General features: G+C 39.2%; 1 protein-coding gene across 10 annotated transcripts in view; it reads left to right on the plus strand.

Moving 5' to 3' along the window:
* The window catches only part of CACNB2 (calcium voltage-gated channel auxiliary subunit beta 2), a 254983-nt gene that overhangs the window by 109863 nt on the left and 129201 nt on the right, over positions 1 to 15919 (plus strand). The window lies entirely within an intron of this gene.

Consider the following 15919-nt stretch of genomic DNA (forward strand, 5'->3'; position numbering starts at 1 on the left):
CTGATTCAGTGGCATTGAAATGTCATTTCTAGAATTATCCAGCTTACTGATGTTTCAAGAAATAACCTTCTGGCGTGGCAGACTACAGTGCAGGGATTAGATGGGGCTTTCACAGTGGGCCAAATTCTGCCTAGTGTTAATTAGGATTGTATGAACATAAGTGAGGACAAGAACGGTCGCAGTATTGCTGGTTTATTTTTAAATCTTTGTAGTATGTTTGTGCTATGAATTTAACATATGCTTAGCACTCTGCATTCAAGAGACAAATCTGATTTTAATTTTAAGAAACCCTGTGATATGCCCTGTGAGCAGGACCTGGAGTTCTGAAGATTTCTGAAAAAATCCTTAGATTACACTTGGATGCTATTTACCGAGGTTTTCTGGAAAATCAGAAAGGCTCCTAAGGAAATCGCAGAGTGACGAGTAGTTGCTCAGCCTGAGAGCTCCTACAACCGTCCCTGCCTTTGCAGTGGTATAGAAAAGAAGGAAGAAACTTATGATGAAACATTTGGATTTGAGTCCCATAACCTGCTAGTGGAAGAACATAGGAAGTTAAGATGGGTGAAGTTTATGTCAGCACAGGGCTTTGCATGCTTCCAAAATTGCTATTTAACTGTGTCAGATTAGAATATTTGAAGATACAGCTTTGAATTTTGAGTTGATCCAAATGCAGAATAGAATATGCAGCATGCTGCCTTCTGCTTCCAGAGGCTAGAAGAAATTAGAACTGATTAAATAGCATTAATACTTTTAATTTCCATAATGTTCTTTCTTTCTGTGAGCCTTTTCTGTTTTTAAGAAGTCAGATCACAAGTTCAAGTGTTAAGAGGTGCTATAATTGTTATAAGCTTCTAACATCATGAAGTGAACTTTTAGAACTGTGGCTAAAAGGATAAATGAGACAGATTTAACCATGTTCTGTGTAAGATACCAAACAGCTTATTTAAGGGAGACTCCAGGGCCTAGAAGACGTACTTTTATTTCAGTTATTTTATGAGGAAAGAAGACATTATACAAGCTGTATTTTGACCATTTTTACCTGGAAAAAGATTTCATGTGTGTGGAAAGGAGTAAAGAGGAGAGACACATCCAGGTCTGCTGCCAAGCCACTGGGTGGTAGATCATTTGGAGGGCCTTCTACTGGGCATCTGGCAAACCTAATTTCATGCTAGGTCCATGAAGTCCATTGTGGGAATGATTGGTCCAGTTCTGAAAGAATTCATAATTCTCTTATGTAATTGTCCAGTTTTTAAGCATATGTTGAACATGGCCAGGTTTAAAAGGCAGAAGCTCTTGCTTGCAAAATCAAGCATGTTTTGTGTTGATATTGCAATTGGAAACAATTAGTTTTGAGGGTTTTTTTTAAAAAAATGTTATTCAATTTGCTGCAAAAGAAGATCTGACAAAGCTTGAAGCCATGTGTCTTGTGAGTGCTAATTTCTGCTGTGGCTGATATAGTTATACTCTACTTCATGGACCAAGGAGCAAGCTTTATACAATAATTCATTACTTGAGTTCTATTTGTTTACTTATTCAGATAGTTGGATAGTTGTAGTTTAGTGATTACCTAAATGGTTAATGTTATGGGTTTTGCCCTGTGAATGTAATTCTAGGCATTTAATATTATTATTCATAAGAATCCCCATTTTATTTATATCTGCCTTTATAGTAATTTTAAATATTTTGTTGCTACCACAGGAAAATGAGAACTTTTAAAATCAGTCCTATGGTTAAATGCTGTTTAGGTAGTATGTTCAATAGGGGAGAATACACTAGGAATTACTAACTTCTGTAATTTTTGCCAGCCACCCATACACCCTTAGCTCATCGAGGAAGGTGCTGGCAGCTGTTTGTTTATGTGAAGAGGGGATGGCTTTTATGTCTCTTGTTAAATCCTTGATTGACGCAAGCTGCCTAAATCTCCTTAGGAAGAAACAATCACTGTGAGACACACTGGAACGGGCGGACACTCCTCTCATACACAGAGCGTTGTCAAGAAAAACGTGTGCCTTGTGTCGCCTGTGCTCATCCAAGGTGATGTGCTGACAGAGAGGGCTGTGGAGCTGCAGTGAAACCCTCCCTTTGTGCTCCCTGTGTACAGCCTTGCCTGTGAGTTGGATGGACTGTGCAGGGAGTAAGTTCTGGGTTGAAACAATTCCTTAAAATGCAACTGCGCTTGAATTTTCTCTCACAGTAAGATAAGAAATAAATTGAAAAAAATTAAAAAAGAATGAAAAAGTAATTTTTCTGTTCTCTATTGGAATTTCCCTTGATAGATCAATAAATCTAGCTTTTTTAATTGTTTGGTTTTGGTTTTGTTTTTGGGCTTTTTTTGATGAACAGAATTGCAGCATTCTGCTTCCTTTAGGAAAACCAACCGTGCAAAGAAGGGGAAAACCTGAACTTATATTGCTTACCAGCGCGGATATCTTTCTGTACCAGTTTAAAGAAATAATTAAACCTGGTGGTTTAGTAATCATGACATGTCCTGTTTCATGACCATACTGGGCTTGACAGTGGCAAACTGATACCTGAGTCTTCCTGTTTTTCTTGTGCATTCTTTATCACCCAATCCCATGTGCAGATATGTCAGGTGATGAGAAATACATAACCAAGGAGAGAGGGGAACTCTGAACCCTCCATCAACTGTCACAAAATGTCCTGTAAATCAGCTTTAAAACACAAATACTAGTGCTGTAGCACCTTCGAAATGACCTGACTTTTCCAAGTCTCCACCACCAATCCATTTTTGTTAGGACTTCTCTAACAGATTTACTACAGAAATAATTTTGCAAGTACCAGATCTTAATTTAGCTTGACTGCCTTTCATAAGGGGAAAAAGTTATTAAGTTATTTTTTTTTTTTTTTAAGCAACTGTATTTGCTGACACGTATCAGGTAAGGTTTCGGATGTTTAAAACAAAGGTTCTGCTGCTCTTTGGTTAAATTCTGATTTCCTGGATGTTTTAAGAAAGTAGAATTTGGAATAAGGGTTTCCTTGCAGTGTTTTGTTTGTTTGTTTTTCAAGGACTGCCAATATTGAAAGCTATCAGAATAACTTGAAGTAGAATCAATTAAAAGATTATTGGAAGGAAAATCATATTAATTAGGAAAAAAACTCAAAACATAGTGAGAGCAGCAAGTGATATAGAGGGTGAAGAATATTCTGATGTATGTAAATGAGTGATGGGAGATGTCAGCAGAGAGAAGACAGAAAAAAATTAATTGGAAATTGAAGGTGAACTTTTAAGTCAGCTTGAGTCAACAGCCACGGTTGAAAAAAAAAAAAAAGGTGGTTATAAAGCCAGGCAGTTGTAATTTAAAACAGAAATAATCTGAATAATTGAATTCTTAGAAATTCATCAGATTTATAGATAGCCCTTTTTAAGGTGATAAAAGTTGAGTTATCAATGTTTTGAAATGTACCAAAGTTACATTTGGGATTCAAATAATCAGAATAATCACGTACTACTGAATACTGGCTTCGTATCTGTAACTTGGGGTTCAGTGTTGTCAGACACTACAAATCTGTGTAAATTTCTGGTTTTTTGTGTTGTCAGCAGCATTTCAATGGTACATGAAAGACAACACAGCCTGATGAAGAGTGCGCATTTCTGGCTTCAGGGTGCCATTAGTGAAACAAAACACACAACAAATAAAAAATTAATCTGCAAGATGATTATTTTAGTTTGTAATACTTTCCAGAAGAGGTGAAAAATAGTAATTCCATGTTTCTTAACCATCCAGGAGCTGGAAAAGAGACATCCATTCCCCCTCTCTCAGCCTCGGCTGCAGGGCAGGCAGAGGGTTTTGGGTGGGAAGGACAGCACTGAGCATACTGCAGCCATGCATCGGATTCAAAATTGTTTTTGTAGTATAGTATGCTCTTTTAGAAAATCCTTGTGTTTTGCTTCATTCTCTTTCCTGCCTTAATCTCTTTCCCTTCTTTTATTTCTGTTACACAAGCAGCCTAATTGCTTTTATAATTCACATTTTTTCTGTTCTACACAGTATTCATTTCTTTACCTCATGAGCTAAGCCAAAAATATCTGTTACATACCAGAAATAGCAAATGGGAGTTTTGTGTTCTGTTTTTCTTTGGTTTTCTGTTGTGTTTTTGTTTGTTTTTTTTTCTAGAAGCTTCTTTGCAGCAGCCTCTTGTCTAAATATTGCCGAGCAATCCTGTGGCATTCCCCAGATCTGGGACACAAAATCATTCTCTTAATTCCCATGTCTGATTACTTTCTGCTTCTGACCAGTCTCTGGATCTGAAGCACTCAGATTTAGTATGTCTGATTTGCTGTGCCATTGAAATATTTTCTCAGCCAAGAATAAAAAAGAATACAAAACAAAAAACCTACCCAAACCTGTTCTCTCTGCAGCTTTACAGGAGAAAACACAGTCTTGGGGAGCCATAAAGTTTGAAATTCTCTCCAGGTGATCCAAAGCAATCATGCTCTTTCATTTGTACTATGTTATACTGAACTGAATATTTGATTTGTCTAAAAGTTAATGAAATTTGGCATGGAAGGGTGATGAGAAGGGAAACAGTGGCTGGTGTGGGCCAGTATCAATGAAAATTTGTCTAAAAGAGATTTATAGAAATAACCTCAGTTGCAGGGAGATAAATATGTATTTTTCTTAATGGATGTCATCAGCAATCCTAAGTCTGCATGTAAATTGCCTGGAAGTGTGTTGGATGTGTATGCCTTCACCTACACCTTAAGCAAACACCAATTGCATAAAACTAACCAGGCACTTAAATGACAGTGCTGCATAGAAAGTCTCAAAGCCTGTGAGAGCTGTGTGAGGTGCTCCATGATGAGTGGACCTGGCCCTGCCTGCTGGAGAGATGGCTGGTTGTCCCACCAGGCAGGGACGTAGAGGAGTTTCTGGAAAGACACTGGAGAGGTTTAGCAGCATGGTATCTGCCTAAGTTGATGCCGTATGGTGCCGGATTGAAAGACAAACCCAGATAAGTTGAGGATATAAAATTGAAATACTTGGGTTGTCTTAGAAACGATGGCAAAACAATTGCCTGAGTGCACTTTAAAGTACCTTTGTGGCCATAAATGGGGCCTGGCTTTGCCTGTAGATGTTATTGAAGCTGTCTAGTATTAAGGCATTCTGTGGGACCTGAGGAACGTTAGAGGTTTCCTGGCAAATAAGCGCAACTCTGGAGAGTTGTCAGAGTGGTCCCTGGTGTGCGTTTGGCCGGGACTCGCTCACAGCCTTCCAGGCAGCTCTTTGGCATCACTCGTGAAACAGCACAGGTCAGGTAGTATTCCTGCAGGGGAGTTTGGATTCAGCAATCCCATTTTGAAAGGGAAGAGAGTTAGTTTAGTACTATGGACTTGGGCAACTCCAAGCTAGCTGGCTTTGGCTCTGGAGAATGGTTCAGGCATGTTTGATGTATTAGTTCTTGTTAAGAGGAGCCAGGAGTAGTGTCCCATGCTGACTTGTCTTCTGGGGCCCTGCAATGAGTGCACTGCTAACTGTGAAAGTGGGCCTGGAGCCAAGTAAGCCACGATAGAAAGTCGTGGTATCCCCCTACCCTCATATTCATTGAAAATGTGTTTCTCTTTTTGTCGTTGTGTCAGAAGTAGGCGTTTGTATGGACAACAGTACATTTTAGCAATTATTTGTAAGTCACGTAGTGCTTGGTAATTCACAGAACCATAGCTGTTTTTTCAGAGTAATTGTCTCTTTTTACGGGAAAGCCATGGACTGAATTATATTAAGGAGAAAAATAAAACATTATCAGCCAAAGTCCCTATTCGCAGAGATAATGTAACATTCTGGGGAGTTCCTGCTGTTATGGGCTGTCCCTCCACTGCCTAGTTCGCGGTCAAAACCACTGTTAGGTGCTTTAGGGAAAACTCCTTCCCATAACCTGGTACTTGACAGTCCTAACATCCATCTGACCTATGTAGTTTAATAGCACTACACAACAGTTTTTGGAATGTGTTTTTTTTTCTCCTATATACAGTAAAGGGACTGCTTGCACTTAGTATCCCACATTTGGGTGTGATGGTTCTAGAATATCTCTACTTTAACACAACAAGAGGTCACTTTTCATTTTACCAGAGGGAAAAGTAAGTCCTTGATCACAAAACCAGAACCTGGATTAAAAAAATAAAAAATATAAGGAATGAAAATGAAACTTTATGTATATTTAACACCAATGTCCTTCCCTGGAAGATTTTGCAGAGGCATCTCCCAGACATGAAGCCTTAGGGGCAGTTTAGTACCATGATGCTTCCTGAGACTTATGTTTCATATCAGCCTTTAAGATAACGTTGAAAGCTAAACAAGTCAGCATTCATCTCCTTTTTTTCTCTCTTTCTTCCTCGTATTTTAATATAGTACTTGACATAAAGCACGCTCCACTAAGTTAGACCAAAGATTCACCTAGCTGTTTCCACTGGAAGCCAGTAGCAGAAATAGGGAGAAATATAAACTCAAAGCAAGTGTGTAGTGACAACCTTCCACAAGACATTTTATTCTTCACATGGTGTGGCGTAAGAACTGTGACAGTGGAACTATATCTGACGTTTATTTAATGTATGTTCAATTGAAGTGATCTTCCAATACCTGAAGGGCACCTACAAGAAAGCTGCGGAGGGACTGTTTACAAAAGCTTGTAGTGATAGGACAAGGGGCAATGGGTATAAAATAGAGAGGGGCAAATTTAGACTAGACATAAGGAAGAATTTCTTCAGCGTGAGAGTGGTGAGGCACTGGCACAGGTTGCCCAGGGAAGCTGTGGCTGCCCCAACCCTGGAGGTGTTCAAGGCCAGGTTGGATGGAGCCCTGGGCAGCCTGGTCTGGTGGGAGGTGTCCCTGCCCAGGGCAGGGGGGTGGAATTGGATGATCTTTAAGGTCCCTTTCAACCCGAACTGTTCTATGATTCTAATGGCTGTAAATGGACTTGTATTTCAAGAACATATTTTGTCCACTTGCGTTTTTGGGTCCATTTCTGTCATTTGCTGCATGTGTTATTTACTCAACAGAAATAAGATTTCTGATCTGGCATAGTTCAGATTGCTCATGTACTTGAGGACTGATCTTTGAGATCAAATTCAACACTTCAGCCTTAAGGAGTTTGCCTGCATTTGAATTTTATTGTACCCACTAATTAACACCTTCCTTCTACTTTAAAAAAAAAACAAACTTATTTTTGGTCATCTTCTGAGTGCATGACAAAGATTCTGCATGTCTTCCAAAGATGTGTGGCCTTGCAAGAGAATCTCTTGCCATTGTCAGCTACTCAGAGGTGAGATGTTACCACCCGAACCAGAAGGCTTTCTCTCTTACACCAAATTTTGGTGCCATTAGCAACTAAAAGATCACATACCCCCATTTCAAATGCCGAGGAGAGACCAGAAGAAGTAACCCCTTCTGGCTGTATTCTGCCTGCCTTAGCTTTCATCCATAAAGTGGGGAGAAAGGGCTCCTTCATCTTACTGTGCTTCTTATTGTGAAGATAAATTCTTTTTAAAGCTATAGAATATCCTAGTGATAATCATCTCAGAAATTCAAAGAACAAGTTAATAATACAGGCTTCAGAGCAAAACAGCAGATTTTGGGGCCATACATTCAGAGAACAGAGAGGAGGAAAAATATATATAAGATAGCAGCTCAGTAAACATTCATCTGTCTGTGCACTGAAAAATGTAGGAGCTCTCTAGAAATTCGAATATGATTACGTAGGTGAGGAAAAGAGAATCCAATTAAAGTTGACCAAATGCTTAATTGCTTTATTTTGCAGTCTTGCTCATCTTCTGTCTAAGTAGCCTCTGTGACTAATATATTGTAGGCTAGCCTTGATATGACTGCGGTTTTTGTCATTCTTTCCCTGCTTATAAGAAAACAAAAAATCATTACGATGGTTCTTAAAAAGAATTAAAAAGAGTAAGTTAGTATATTTTTTTGCCATGTTACATTGTTTTCTTGAGCCTATTTACATGTCTTAATTGGCAAGTAATTACTTTCCTAATCCAGATAAGTAGTGTTGAACTGTGAATTGCAAAGTCCAGGGCCTTTTAGATCAATGCTGTGGAGGGTCACTGAAAATTCTGCATTACTGTCCTAATAAACTATAACTAACAGTACAGGAAGATAATCTTAGATATTTGTAGGCTGTGGTATTCTGTGATAAATGGTTCTCCAACAGAGAAGACGAAATATGATAGATGAGAGTGTGAATAATCCACTCTTATTGCACTGACAGAAGTTGAGAAAATAATTTTGAAATAACTTATTTTTAGTCCTTTTAATGAACTGCTGTACTGACCTATTTTTTTTAATAATCTTGGAGGCTGTAATCTGAAGATTCCATTCTGATTCCCTGTAAACCAGTACACTTTACTGGGCAGTAGTTCTGATTCATCTATTTACTTCACAAAGGATTTTTCTATAGTAATAATACTGAATTCTTCACAAGGATTTAGTGAAAATCCTATTAGTATGTTATTGATTGTGCAATTACAAGGATGGATGTAGGTATCCTTGTGCAATGATTTTTATTGTTGGTAGAAAATAAAAGCAATTTAATAAGAAATTACAGTTGCTCCTTACTGATGGAAAATTGTACTTAAGGAGAAAGTAGATTATAACATTTCATCTTACTTCTTCATTACATACAGCCCAGCAGGTGATTGTGTGGGGAGTTGTCACTAATTGATAGCAATCCCTTCCAAACTTCACTATGGAGCTGCACATAAACAAATACGCATTCCATATTGACAGTTGCTTCTGGTGGGCTAAGCAGTGGTACTGTGTGTCTTTTGTAATTTAGTGTTAGATTGCTTTACTGTCTCCTGAGTAAGATCATCGATTAATATAAATTTTACAAAGTGTATGTAATTTTTTGTATACTTTGTACATAAACTAATGTAGGAGAAGAGTACCAACCCTGGAACTTCTCCCTTCCAGTAGTTCCAGCTGTGACAGTAATGTTCTACTGTGGTTTATATCCCTTGTGCAGAGATGGACGTCAGTTTGAGAAGCACAGGAGTTAAAAAACCAAACATACTGGAATACATTAAAGGTGTGTGTCACACAAAATTGCATTATTTATTTCACTCTTCTCTGGGAGGATATGTATTAACTTGTATGTTCAGTTGAACAGAATTGTGTATGAGTTCTGCTTTTCCAGAATACAGGCACTGTTAAATAGAAATGAATAGGGTAGACTTTGGCTGCTCAAGTTCCATGGGAGACAGTCTTTATGGGCAAAGGAGCTCACGAAGCTGGATGCTCTTTAAGAAGGAATTCCTGGCCGCGCAAGAGCAAGCCATCCCCATGTGCCAGAAAATGAGCTGGCGGGGAAGAAAACCAGCCTGGATGAGTAAAGAGCTCTGGAAGGAAATCAGGAAAGACAGGAAAATGTACAAATTCTGAAAGAAGGGGCTGGCAACTCAAAGACTACAAAGATGCAGTGAGAGTTTGTAGAGAGAAAATCAGCAGGGCTAAAGACCAATTAGAACTTAGATTGGCCCATTCTGTGAAAGATAATAAAAAATCCTTATACAAATATATCTGTAACAAAAGAAGGACCAAGGAGAATCTCCATCCATTTCTGGATGCAGGGGGAACGATAATGACAAGGGATGAGGATAACGCTGAGGTGCTTAATGCCTTCTTTGCCTCAGTCTTTAATAGTGAGGTGAGATGTTCCCTCAATACTCAACTTCACAAGCCAGTAGACAGGGAGGAAGAGCAGAACAAGCTCCCTTGATCCAAGAGGAAATGTTTAGAGACCTGCTAGGCAAGTTAGGTATTCATAAGTCTATGGGGCTGGATGTGATTCACCCGAGGGTACTAAGGGAGCTGGTGGAGGTGCTTGCCAAACCTCTTTCCATCATCTACCAGCTATCCTGGCTGACTGAGGAAGTTCCATTGGCCTGGAGGCTGGCAGATGTTACACCCATTTACAAGAAGGCCTGGAGAGAGGATCCAGAAAACTGCAGACCTGTCAGTCTGACCTCAGTGCTAGGGAAGGACATGGAGCAGGTCGTGTTGGGTGCCATCTCACAGTACATACAGGACTACAGGGTAATTAGGCCCACTCAGCATGGGTTTATGAAAGGCACGTCATGCCAAACTAACTTGATTGCCTTTTATAACAAGGTGACCTGCTTGATGGATGAGGGAAAGGCTGTGGATGTAGTCTATCTGGACTTTAGTAAAGCCTTTGACACAGTTTTTCACAGTATCCTACTTGAGAAACTGGCTACCACTGGCCTGGACAGGCGCACCCTCTGCTGGGTTGAAAAATGGCTCAATGGCTGGGCCCAAAGAGTTTTGGTAAAGGGAGTTAAATCCAGCTGGAGGCCAGTTACAAGTGGTGTCCCCCAGGGCTTGGTGCTGGGTCCAGTCCTGTTCAATATCTTTATCAATGACCTGGATGAGGAGATCAAAAGTACCCTTAGCAAGTTTGCAGATGACACTAAACTGGGAGGAAGTGTTGATCTTTTGGAGGGTAGGGAGGGCCTACAGAGGGATCTGAACAGGCTGGATCAATGGGCTGAGACCAGTGGAGTGAGGTTCAACAAGGCCAAGTGCAGAGTCCTGCACTTGGGACACAAAAAACCCATGCACCGCTACAGGCTTAGGGAAGAATAGCTTGAAATCTGCCTGGCAGAGAAAGACCTGGGGGTGTTGGTCAACAGCCAACTGAACATGAGTCAGCAGTGTGCCCAGCTGGCCAAGAAGGCCAACAGCATCTTGGCTTGTATCAGAAATGGTATGGCCAGCAGGACTAGGGAGGTGGTTTTTCTCCTCTACTCTGCATTGGTGAGGCTGTACCTCAAATGCTGTGTTCAGTTTTGGACCTCTCACTATAAGAAAGACATTGATATCCTGGAGCGTGTCCAGAGAAGAGTGATGAAACTGGTGAAGCAGCTGGAAAACAAGTCTTATGAGGAGTGGCCGAGCGAATGGGGCATTGTTTAGTCTAGAGAAAAGGAGGCTGAGGGGAGACCTTATCACACTCTGCGTCTACCTGAATGGAGGTTGTAGTGAGGTGGCTGTTGGTCTCTTCTCTGAAGTGATAGGTGTGAGGACGAGAGGATATGGGGAAGTTTAGATTGGACATTAGGAAAAATTTCTTCACGGAAAGGGTTATCAAGCACTGGAAGAGGCTGCTCAGGGATGTGGTTGAGTAACTATACCTGGAGCTGTTTAAAAGGCAGGTGGATGAGGTGCCTGGGGACATGATTTAGTAGTAGACAGGTTAGGTTGGAGACAATGATCTCTAAGGTCTTTTCCAACCTAATGATCCTATGATTCTATGTATTTATATACAGAGAAATTGTGTATGTTGGAAATTGCATAGTAGAAATGGGCCCCAGATGTTACAGTTATGTAAGGACCTAATCTAAACCCAACCAAAGAGAGCCTTGTGGGCCTCAGATCATGCCAATAAGAACATTTTCAGAAGAATTAACACTGAAAGAGACTGCATTGTCTGTACAATTGAAATCTGTGGATGGAGGCAAGTGCATTATTCACTGTGGCTGGAGTTAAATTTGTTCTTAGAAGGAGAAAAATCTGATACGAATTATCTTTAATGAAGAAAGGAGTTCATTTAAATGTTAAGCACAACTGTACATTTCTTAAAGCTGTCATTTTTTCTGTTTACTGGAGTAAGTGCTTGTGTGGGAGTGGTTACTTATTTCTATTTTGAGTGTGAGATACTTGTTTTGAAGTAGATGTCTTTCTGCTTTTAAACTGATGCTTTTAAACTGATACAGCATTGCATCGCATAGCTATTGCTATGCACTACAAAAATAGAAATTAAACTCACAAAGGGATTAAACTCACAAAAGGAATTAGACCCTTGCTGTGTTATCTCCTAATGCCTTGCAGTGAATTTTGGGTGGTGGAGGCTCATTGCCCCTCCACTACAGACATCCCTTCGCCTGTTTTTTCTCCCTTTAGATATTTAATTTTACTGACATGACAGAAAAAAAAATTACAAAACCCACTAAATAAGTAGTTTCCTATCAGGCTAGATGTGTCACTCTCCTACTGGAGGAGTCTGACAAGTGCTGGAACCAGCACAGGGGAGGGGAGTGTGGGAGATAGCAGGAGTGGAGGACTGAAGTGGAGAAGACCTAGAGCTTTGCTCTCAGCCTAACCTAACCTTACAGGACACTTGTGCACTGATTCTGATCTTGTAGTAAGGCAGTGTCATGTAAAAGTAGGAGTGTATTTAGACTGGTGGAATTTCACATTTTCCATTAAAATGATTTTTGGCAAAGCAGGATATACTTGAAGACACAAGATCTGCGGCATTCAGAAAGATGCAGCAGTTTGCTCTTAGACGCAATTTCCTCAAGTTAGCTGGTCAGAAAGGAGGAATATGAAGGTGCAGTTCTTGGTAAGCCAGGCACTCTTGTTTTGCATTTTGATTGTAAAACATAGGTGTGAACTATTTTCTCCAAACAGTTATCTAAGAAAATCACCTTGCCCTTATTAAAATAAATAGATAGATAGATAGATAGATAGATAGATAGACAGACAGACAGACAGACAGACAGACCTCCTCTGTGTGTTATAGCTAGTAACACCGCTGGTTTGAGTACTCACCAGTTTCAAACCTTCAAACCTGTTTTCAAAATTCTGGTGTTACAGAATTTTCTGCTTTATTCTGTGATGAATTTTTCATCAAGAACTCTCTCCCACCTCTAGAAAATAGTTGACTTTTCTTTGGCTACAGAGAGAAAAACAAGAGGTTGCCTTTATAACTGGTAACACAGAACCTTTTCCTTGGAGGTGGGAGACCTGTTCACATCCCTTGCTCAAAGTGAGCAAAGTGTACTTGTGAAGCGGTTGGCTATCCTATAGCTCAGTTACCCCTGCACTGGCCGAGCAACTGGGTTGTTTCTTTTTCTAGGCGTATCAACCAGCTGCTCTCTCAGCATCTCACCTGGGGCTCTGCCGTGTGAGTGGTCCTATTCAGTCAGTGTGCAAAACACCAAGTGGACTGGCCATATATGAGATTTAGACGCACAGATTTACAAGTTGCTGTGCATTACCTGTTCATGCACCAAGTGGACTGGCCATTTGGTAAAGTTCTGAGAGGGAATGATGAACCCAAGAATCCTTCAGGAGCTTTGACATGAGCAAGGGAACTGAGCGGTCTCTTGCTGACAGGGCTTGTGTGGTTTTGCATGTTTTCTTTGCAAAGACTGTTGCAGCAGTTTAGGAAATTTAATTTGGGTCTCTGCTACTGAATTGTTGAGTCTGTGTGAGCTTTGACTAATTTATCACCTGTCTTCTCAACAAAACTTTTCTAGATGTCAAAATCCATATATATCAACTTTGTGTAGGTGTACACACTGTTCTACTGTCTTGTTGTGTTGAATAAATGAGGGATTTTAATACCTTGATGCCTTCCAGGGAGACTTTGAGTCTTCCAGAAGGGGAAAGGAGACTCTTCTAAAGTCGACTCTTAACAAGTGAGTTATATGTAAGTTATATGAATGTCAAAGAGATAAATATCCACTTTCACACAGGGAAAGCTCTGACCATAGTTAATTCAGTCTGAGGCCTTTGTATAGGATACTTGGATACCTGAGGGGTTGGCTGAGGAATCTCAGAAGTATGAAGTTATCTTTTAAGAAATTTTGTGAGACTGAAGAAGTATTTAATGACTCAGTAAAAGCAACTGTGATATCTCAGTTAACTAAAGAAAAAGAAATAAATTATCTGCCTTTAAAATGAGACTGAAAGGAGAAACAGAAGTATTCTCCTCTGTGTGTCTGTGTATATATATATGAGATTTAGACACACAGATTTACAAGTTGCTGTGCATTACCTGTTCATGCATTTATCCATCAGCAAATGTCAGATAACATAATCCATAATGAAGCAGAATTATACTAAATTGCCTCAATTTGTTTACCATATGCTAAGCATACCCATATGTCCACATATAGATCAGCTGATGTACAATAACTTGTTGATGAGAAAAATTACTCATATGTCTAAGCTTTTATTAATTCTAAGTTATTGACTGTTGTGATCTCTAACAATTCATTTTTGATCTGGATTGTCAAAAAAAGCTTTTTTAGACGGACATCAGATTTCAGCTTGAGATGGAAAGAGACAGAGCCCAGGTACCTTGCTTGTTAAACAAAAAAATCCTTAAGTATTCACAAGCAAGCTTCTATTAGTATGTTACTAAGGACGAGTATTTAGTCAAACAATACTTCTGTTTTCTCATGTGCTTAATGACATTTATAATCCAAACATAGAAAAATTTCATAAGATTGTATTTAAAATTGATTGAGAGTTCTGATGAAAGCATGTGTAAATATAGAGTATTAAGATTTAATGTTAAAGCTACTTCTCCATTAGTGCTATACAGGATTAAAGAATGAATAAAAATAGTAATCATCGGATTAATTGTTTTCCTGTTCTCTTAATGAAGACTTTATATTTTTCTGTAAGTGACTAGAGGTCACTTACTTTCGTTCTAAGGCACGTTAATTAATTTGTCATGTTACACACAGCTGGCAGCATTTAACAGACCTTGTACTGCTTAGGTGACAGTTCACCCTCTTGGGCAACAAAGGGCAGGAACCATTTAGCATTTGCTACACACAAATTCTGTGACAGTCTGCTGCTCAGACTTAAAAATAAATTAAAAAAAGGGGGAGAAAAACAAAGAAAAAGAAGCTGTTTCTATTCTATGGCTAGAAGATTTAGGGAGCTTTTGAAACTTTGTGATCAGTACCACGGAATTTCTCTATTGCTGTTTCTGCAGTTTAAGTCATCTTATTACCGTGTTTTCTTGTAGAAAGTTCTTTTATTTCAATATCGTGATGCCAAAATTTGCCATGATGACAGCCTGGTCTTGCAAGCTTAGTTTAAGTGTTCTGTAAAATCTGCTGAAGGGCAGAAAATAAACCTCTGGAATCAGAACTGCCCTGTCCTAATTGTGATATTCCAGCTGGGACTGTGATGGTGCATTCTTCAGAGCAGTTCTGATTTGCCGCAAGTTATTTGTGACCCACGGCATGTGTTAACCTTTTTAAGGATGATAATTTTGCCAAAAAGCTAGCTCAGAAATTGTACTGTAACACCCCCACCAAAACCAAACCCCTCCTTTATTAATACAGTATTGCATCAGTCTATACTCACAGCCTTCTATAATTGTATTTGCTGAAGTTTCCTCTTTGCTTTCTCTGGAAACAGTAGTTTTATTAACATTTGTAGTTTAATAATGCATCTTATAAGAGTCTTACTGAAGTCAAAATAAATTATACAAGAGGTAGTCAATATTCTGCGTGTATTTCTTTTCTGAGTCTATTTCAGGTAAACAGAAATATTTATTTCATGGGAAATAAATATTTTGCTATCACCAAAAATTTATGGAAGATTTCTTCTTATTTAATTATCTTTTGGCATCAGAAACAGTGGCAAAATTTTAAAAATTCTGCATTCCCAGAATTTCCTTGCAAAAAAATAAGCAAACCTGATCATGTATAAACCAAAAGTCACTTCTAATGTTAATGACTTACAATTGTTAACAATATAGTATGCAGCAAATATAAATAAGGAAGGGCAAGAAGATAACTTTATATTGACCTTTGTGCATCTTAAAAGTGGTAGTGAGAAAGTAAGTGTAGAAACTACTTAATATAAATAGAAGCCAATCTGAAGTCTTTGTTTTAAAAAATAGTTAATGTGCTCTGATTGTGAGACACGTACGTGGGGTCTGGCCTTCCCTCTCCAACTACTGTTGACTTGACAGAGTGTAATTACAAAGTCAGTGTTAAGAATTTGGCCACTGGAAATGAGCAAGGTTTTCAGCTCTCACAAAGTTTTGTCTTTATGTGGCTTTGCTTGCCTAACATATCTTTGAAAGAGCAGTCTCAAGGCGTAAGCAGAGAAGATTGCCGAGC

The sequence above is a fragment of the Cuculus canorus genome, chromosome 2, assembly GCF_017976375.1.
Source record: "Cuculus canorus isolate bCucCan1 chromosome 2, bCucCan1.pri, whole genome shotgun sequence".
NCBI classification, from domain to species: domain Eukaryota; kingdom Metazoa; phylum Chordata; class Aves; order Cuculiformes; family Cuculidae; genus Cuculus; species Cuculus canorus.